Here is an 8,568-nt window from a genome sequence, read left to right as displayed (position 1 = left end):
ACATAATGAACAAAATAAGCTCATGATCAAAATAAATCCAGAGACATGGAAGTAGAGAACAGACTGACAAAACTCAGAGGGAAGGTGGATAGGAGAGTGGGAAGAGATAAACCCAAGAACTTATATGCATATCTGCATAACCAATGGACACGGACAATAGTGTGGGGAAGGCAGGAGGGGGATGAGGGTGGGGAGGAGGGAGTCAAGGGGGTAAAAAAAAAAGGAATATCTGCAATACTTTCAACAACAAAAAAATTTTCGTTTTAAAGAACTTACCTTTTTTAAAATTTATCTTTTTTTTCTCTTACAGTTGTAGATAGGGCCTATGTTTTACCTCTCTTTCTAACCTAGGGGCTATGTAGTATCTATCACAAGTTCATGCCCAGTTCCTGATAAGTGAGTAAAGATTAGGAGACCATTCTTCTGTCTTCCAGAACAGTATTCTTTACACTACAGCTAAAATACTAATTGACTGATTAATTAAGAAGGGGTTTATCAACAATCAACAGTGATCTATAAAACATGAGATTGTTCTTCACATTATACAGAAACGTAACTATGCACATTTCCCATGATTCTAAAGACCTGATAACTGAAACTGTGTTCCCAGAACTGATTTCATTTTTATTTAACTGTGCCCTAAGAATTAAGTTATTCATTCCAGTATTTATATATGTTGGCTTCTTATTACTGGTTAGAGCTGGAGATGCCCCTTCTACCTAGATGAACTTGCTGAGATTCATTTCAGTGATAAAATCTTGAACAGTTCTCAGATTCAACTGCATGATTCCATGATTCTCATCTAGAGAATTCCTCAGCTGACTGGCAGGTTCGTCCAGTAATGCCCAGCCCTTGAGAACACCCTCAATTGCCTGTCAAGACACAGATGAAACACTATGAGTAGCTCTTTTCGTTCCACACCATCCATCTTCTCCCACACTCCTTCATTTGTCAATGAGCCTGATAAATCACAGTTAGATACACTGGAAGTCTGCAACATTTTTATTTCCATATTTCATGCCATAGGGCAAACTTAGAGCAAAAACTACATTAGAATAAAGATATTTAGGGACCTAAATAATGAAACCCATCCAAGGAGAGACTAAGATGGAACCATATTATAATACTTAATTGTAAAGCAAATAGAAATCACCTGCAAAGAGCCCACTAAGCTTCAGGACTTAATTTGTACATTGAATTGTTTAGAACTCAAAGTTTATTTTTCCAAATACACTAAGTTACACATCATGAATCCCTTCCCCGGTCCGCTTTTAATAGATATTTAATGCTCCTTTCATTTAATTCTGATAGACTCAAACAATCCTTTTGCCACATCCAACAGTATATGTGTGGGCAACAACGTAAGTCCAACTTCCAACGAGCAAAGTTTCTAATTTTCCCACAACCTTGCAGAGGGAGAGACCAACTTTGAGGAGGATACGGAGGAAACCCCCAAGACAGGGCAAAGGGGACTTTGCATGAGCGCCAGACTGCTGGACTGGAGAAGCTGTTTCCTGCAGCCGGTCCTGTCCCAGCTGGCATTTGTACATCAGGAGGCGGCACATAAAGTTAAAAGGAAATTCCACAGCACCAGACAGACACAAACTGAGGGACATTCCACAAGATAACTGGCCCATATTCATCAGAAATATCATAAAAGACAAAGAAAAACTGAGAAACTCTTCATATTAAAAAAGATGAAAAATAATATAAAATTAAAAAGATGCTATGTTAACTGAATGCAACATGGGATCCAGGATTTTCTTTAGCTATAAAGAAGAATATTGGGACGATTGAGGAAGTAAATGAAGTCTATAAACTAGGTAATAGTACTATATCAATGTTAATTCCTGGTTTAAAAAAAAAATTCCTTTATTGATTTTAGATAGAGAGGAAGGGAGAGGGAGAGAGGGGGAGAGAGAGAGAGAGAGAGAGAGAGAGAGAGAGAGAGAGAGAGAGAGAGAAACATCGATGAGAGAGAACATGGATTGGCTGCCTCCTGCATGCCCCCCACTGGGAATTGGGCCCACAACCTGGGCATGTGCCCTAACCGACAATCGAACTGGCAACCTCTTGGTGCATGGATCGATGCTCAACCACTGAGCCACACCAGCCGGGCAATTCCTGATTTTTGATAATGGTACTATGAGTATATAAGAGTGGCCTGGTTTTTATTAAATATACACTGAAATATTTAAGGGTAAAGAGGCATCATGTAGGGAGGAAAACAGAAGGAGGGAGAGAGGGGGAAGGGAGGGAGAAAGGATTGGTAGAACACTGTGAATGTAAAAGGTATACAGACTTTTTTTTTGTATAATTTTGCAACTTTTCAGTAAGTTTGAAATTATGTTAAAATAAAAAACTTTTTTGAGATTCCACCAAGTCATTACAATTCTATCCTGTGCTATAATTCTCACTGACGTGGGCATGGGAGTCTAACATGATCTGTAAAATTTTTTCACTTGAGTAATAATACAGAGATGCTACAAATAAATGTTCCAAGGTGTGAGCCCCACCCACCCCCTTTCAAAGTGTCTTTGCCCCTCGTTCTGTGATGAGCTGGCTCCTAGTGGGAGGGTGGAGCCAGCCTATCAGTCTATTCCTCCAAAGGATCTGCTGTTTTGAGTCTTCTGAACAGAGCTTCCCATTCTGAAGGCATGAGCAACGTTCAGCAATTTCACCCAAAACTTTGGTTAAGCCTGTTTAATTTGGCTTTACTTGGTTTTATTCTGCTATGCTTGGACAACTGTGCAGATCTATTTGCAGCTTTCTCTATTGTCTGAGAATGTGGCTTTGAGACCATGTCATATGCCATTTCCAATGTGGACGATAATGATTTTTTTATGATACTTAAATCCATTTCTGGGCCTCTCCCCACCCTCACCCCCTTCTTCTGCAGGGTCATCTGCACCACAGGACTTGGGCTGGTATTCTTCATTCCAAGCAGCTCACCCAGACTGCCTCCCTGGCCCTTTCTTCCAGCAGCTATCATGGTGAAATGCTTGACAGGGCCCTGCTCAGGCTTGTCCATGTGCCAAAATCAACATACAATATGTACTTCTGGGTTTTCTAGAGCTGACCCCAAAAGATCTATTTACCCAGACATTGACATTCTCATGAGTAATGGGCAAAGCTCTGAGGACACACTGTTGGTGGCAGAGTAGAATTCAGAATCCCACCCAGAATTTTAGATTTGGACAGGGACACAGAGATTGTCAATTCCAACCAGCTCATTTTAGGATAAGGAAAATGGGGCAGCAAGCAGTGGTTAACTTGCCTAATAAAACGAGCATTCAAACCCAGGTAGTCTGTCTCCTGGATCAGTTCCTTTTGACGCTATCAAAGGAATGAGTGCACTTGGGTGAAACAACCCCAGGAGCCTGAATTATTAGGTGGGTAATGGCAAAGGCAGCCTCCCAAAGACATACTTTGGGATTAGAGACATTTCCAAATCCTTTTTCGGAGTCCTACATGAAGAAACCTCAAACCCAGGATTCCAGCCAAAAACAATGATTCTCAAGTCCCTATGAAATCCTGGATGGATGTTTAACTGGGCACCGTACTAGCTGACTCCCGGGGCAGATGCGAGCCTCAGGGGGACTCCAGGACTGACACCTCAAAGGCAGTGCATGGGAGTGTGCCTCTGAACCATCCGCAGTAAGCCACTTGCTCTTAGCAGGATAAGCGAGTGTAAGAGCATGAGAGGAACTTCCGAAAAGCAATGCAGAACGAGATGCCCTGTGTTAACTTGATTCGCACATTTCTCACCACTTACAGAAAAGCTTACTGAGAAACTTTATAGGGAAACTTCCAGTAACTTTCAGAAAATATATCCTGGAAAAGGGATATTTTATTCTCTCTTCGGTCCTGGTACTAAAACAGGACAAAAGTGGTAAATCATTCATTCATTCACTCATTCTCCCAGTCATTCGTTCACTCATTCATTTGTTCATTTGAAATAATTAGTCATTTCCACTTCAAAATAGGTGTCATGATGGATTCCAGTGAGGAATTTATACATCCATTCTTGAACGTCATTGGTGAGAGATGCTTCCAGGGGTCATTAACTCCCTGGTACTTCAAGTCTTCCTCATGCCTGGGCAAAGTGAGCTCTGGTGGCCAGGGAGGCCCTTGGGCAAAGTATGTCAGGTGCTGGCAGTTGGAATTTGGGCCAGCATGCATAAAAATGTTAAGTGTCAAGGGAATGTACAAAGGGCACAAAAATTATTGCATTAATGTATTCTTCCAGGACTAATAAGGAGCTGAGGAACAGATGGTATTGGAAGAGGTGGAAGAAGAGACCTCTGAGATCAGAATGAGGGCAAGGAATTGGGTCAGTGGAAAGATCTTTTTCACCATATTAAGAACATCTTGACAATGGGAAGTTACCTGAACGTAAAGAAACAATTATATGTAAAGATCCATTATTGCATGTATATCACAAGTAACACTCATCCTTTCAACAAATATCTAGTGAACACTCACTATGGATATGTATTGGGCCCTATGAATATGCTTTTAATGCTTTTTTATACACAGAGTTTGCAAGTGATTTTCCTTGATGAGATACAGAGAATGCCTTAACCATCATGTAAGACGAGTTCTATGTGCAGCCCTGAGTGTCCTTTTGTGTGGGAACACAGGGGAAAGGAGCCATGGCCACTGGGTTTGATGCTAGCTGTGGGTGAGCACCCTCCCCCCAGGATGCCTTACACCTGAGCACCACCTGTCAACGTTAAAATTGTTTAAACATGGTGGTTTTTTAAATAAAGTAAGATCTCCCAGCCCATATAGCTCAGTGGTTGAGCATCAACCCATGCACCAAAAGGTTGCCAGTTTGATTCCCAGTAAGAGCACATGCCGAGTTTGTGGGCCCGATCCCCAGGAGGGGGGCATGCAGGAGGCAGCCAATCTATGTTCTCTCTCATCAATGTTTCTATATCTCTCTCCCTCTCCCTTCCTCTCTTTCTAAAATCAATAAAGAAAAATAAAGTAAATAAATAAATAATTAAATAAAGTGAAGTCACAACCTGAAGACAATTAGGACAATTGGGAAATTTTTTCCAGCCAACATGCATAAAAATGTTAAATGTCAAGGGCACATGTCAATGTTAAATGTTGAATGTACAAAGAGCACAAGATTATTGCTTTGAATGTGTTCTTCCAGGACTAATAAGAAAAAAGATAATGGTCTTGAACTGAGACTGAATTCTCAAGTATTAAATAGAGGAGACAAATCTGGGCTGGTTATTTTCCACCAGGTCCCATTTGTTCCCATCTCTGACCTTTCTGTGCCCAGGAGCCTGACCCCTATGGCCCACAACACTAAATTCCTCCGTCTCCTGAGGTTTGGTAGATCAGAGCATGGAAGAGGGAGCACAGTGGGGTGACGACTTCCCTGCTCTATCCTGCCTCACCTCTTGCTTGCATCACACTGGGTCAGCTCCCATTTGGGTGGCTCTTTTTCCACAGTTCCCTCACGTGTAATGTACTTTTAGGAATTCCACAACACCCTTCCCCTTATTTTCTAAGGTATTAACAGCATCTCACATTTGTCCCTGGGTCCTTCATTATTTTTTCTTAGCTTCCTCATTCCTACTCTGTAAGTGGGCTCTTTATTAAACATTCAGCCCTTTGAAAGTTTTCTGCAGGAAAGATCATTTATACAGAGAATAAAGGTTGTTTCCAAGGTTATTAGGTTAGATTTCATGATCAATTGGATATGCGCATGGGAGGTTGGGGAGAAATTAAAAAATGAGGACTCTCCAGGCCCTGGCTAGAGCAGCGAGGCTGATATGATGAACCAAGGGATGAACCAAGACTCCAATAGTATGGAGCAGGTTGAAATGCAGCAGGAGGAAGGAATGGATGGAGTCACTCACAGGTGGGTTAGCATTGTGGGTATGTTGTCTTGAGTCTCCCGGTAGAGGTGTTGTCATTGCAATAGAGGTGTTGAAGTTTGTGCTAAGAAATGAAATTAAGGTTGGAGATAGATTTGGAGGAATGAAAAGCCATTAAGAAAATCTCAGGCAAAATTTGCCACTTACACCTCCAGCTTTTTTATTCTCTTCCTTCCTCTGCCTTCTTTCTCCTTCAACCTCATTCCTCACATCCCCACAAGACATTACCTTCCCAGGATAATATCATATATTTTTAAGCCTCCTTTCGCCCATCACTAATGATTTTAGTTCCTAATGCCTCCGTGACCTGAGTACTGTTTTTCAAAATGAAAATAAACTCTTCTGACAAATTACCTCCTTCTAATATAAAAATGAACTCACAAGTCATTGTTCCAAGGGACAATCTATACATTTCAAAGGACAATGGCTGGATCACCACTTGGACAAGAACTGAAGTCCCAGGTCTCAAAGTAGGATTCTCCGCCTCCTGAGTAACAGACAGTGTCTACGGGTATGCTCCGGGCTGCAGGATAAACAAGGTGCGTCTCCCTGGAACATCAGTCTTACTCAAAGATTTGGGGATGGGTGATATTTTTAAATTAAATACAACATGGACGTGATATGGAAAGGATGCAAAATTTTCAGCAATTTTTAAGATAAAACATAAGCCTCCAAAACATTCCCTGCCAAAAGGTTTACACTGAATTTGACCTGCTCATGAGGGTACTTAGTGGGAAAATAGAACTAAGTCAGTGCTTTTCTGAGGGCTGTGCCAAAGATCGGAATTTCTGGACACTGGAGGGCAAATATTTTAGAGCCAGCAAGACTTATGATACCCCATAAATCATGCCTCTTTAGCCCACCCAGACACCATATACCACAAGCCGGGGCCTTAAGTGAAAGTTCCTTGTTTAGCTGACTTCCCTAGCTTTGGAACTTGGTGCATAAAATGCCTTGCAGATGATGTAAATCCATCCACTACGAGCCTTCTTTAGGTATTTCTGTCATTCACTGCTTTGAATATAACCCATTTGCTTTCTTCCTTTAGAGAACATATCTTGATTCCAGAAAAATATTTCAGGGGACAGAGGAAAAACTGCACATTCTAACTTCTTGAAACATTTGGCACCTGCCACAATCACCAATAAATCTAAACTGGACAGCTTGACATTTCCTCAAACAAGACCCCACCTCTCAAAGAACATTTGTTCTAACATGAAAAACAATAAAAGCCCAGCTGATAGAATGCAAAACATTTTCCCTTGTCTAACTGGAGAAGCAAAAACAAAATAATTGCTTGCTTAGGCAGCGATTTGAACTATTTCACAGTCCATGAATATTACAATCCTGTTCAAATGGCATCAGCAGTAACCTTCAAGACTCTTCACATTGGAAGGATTTATACACTATCCTAACACTAAATTTTTTTTAAAAACTACCTGTCCAAAGAAAACTTCACTCTGATCTACTTAAGCATTGTATATGCCTGAATGAAGGCTGTGGAACTCATCGCATCCTTTTTTACTTTGTAAAAACACAGTTGTCAATTCCGGCCTTAGAAACAATTCAACTTATAAACAATTTAATGGAGGTTTCCTGTCTCCTCCTTTCCCCTTTAACATGGAGCCTTCCTCCGTTGTTTCCAAAGGGGATCTTAGCTTCCCCACCAAGCCCCCACTCCCACAGGCCCTCCTCCCTCTCACCACTCAAGGGCTGCCAAGTTCTCCCAAAAGGAGGAGGACAGGATATGGCAGAGCCTCTACCAGTTTCCCAATCCATCGAGCTGTCTAAAGAAGGATTGAAAGTTTGGGCCTCTGCAGCCTCCGAGCAGTTTCATTCCAGCTCAGCCACTTGGGGAATCCAATAGGCTTTTATGATGGCTTGGGAAGATAACCATCCCTTGGAACATTGTTCTGTAAGAAAAATGCATCCGAAGTTCCAAGGAACTTTTGGAACAGAATATTTTCACATGATCGGACTTCCGTGATCTACATAATATGTTAGCGACTTACACATGGTTTCCATGGACCCACAGATTTCATGGGAGTTCCCTAGCAATGTCACCAAAAATTAATCTAGAGGCTTTGGGGAAGGGCTGGGAAAAATCATCCGCTTCCTTAAAGCGCTCACAAAGTGGGAGCAAAGAGTTCATTCTTTGAATGTGACTGTTGTTATTTTCTAAAGTATCAGAAATAGTCATAGTGGGGGAAATTAGAACTCTTTTGGACTTCCTTCACTTACTTCATGGTTTGATATTGTTACTTTGAATTTTATATGGAAAAACCAAGTTTACAGCCTTTTAACAATCTTAAACAGGCCTTGATACTAGACAGAGGAAAAAATTAATATTTGTACAGATACCAGCCTTGGCTTCCACACCAACTGGCTAACATTTGGGTGTCTATTTTATCATGAGTTGGGTTTGCCTAAGGATTCCTTCCAGTGTAAAATCTTATGGTGTCAACCATTTTCTTCTGTCCTCATGCATGCCTCTCCAGGGACCTTCCTGCCCTGGATGAACCCATGCCCAGATTCCTCCTGAGTCAGCTATACACAGACCTGTACCTCCTGGATCCATGAATTGATATCCCTAGAACCTAATGAAGCAGCAGATAACACACAAGACATCAGCAGATCCTATCTACAAACCTCAGGAAACAACATCCGT

Source organism: Molossus molossus, unplaced genomic scaffold, assembly GCF_014108415.1.
Source record: "Molossus molossus isolate mMolMol1 unplaced genomic scaffold, mMolMol1.p scaffold_m16_p_6, whole genome shotgun sequence".
Lineage (NCBI taxonomy): Eukaryota > Metazoa > Chordata > Mammalia > Chiroptera > Molossidae > Molossus > Molossus molossus.
This window is presented reverse-complemented; position numbering follows the sequence as displayed.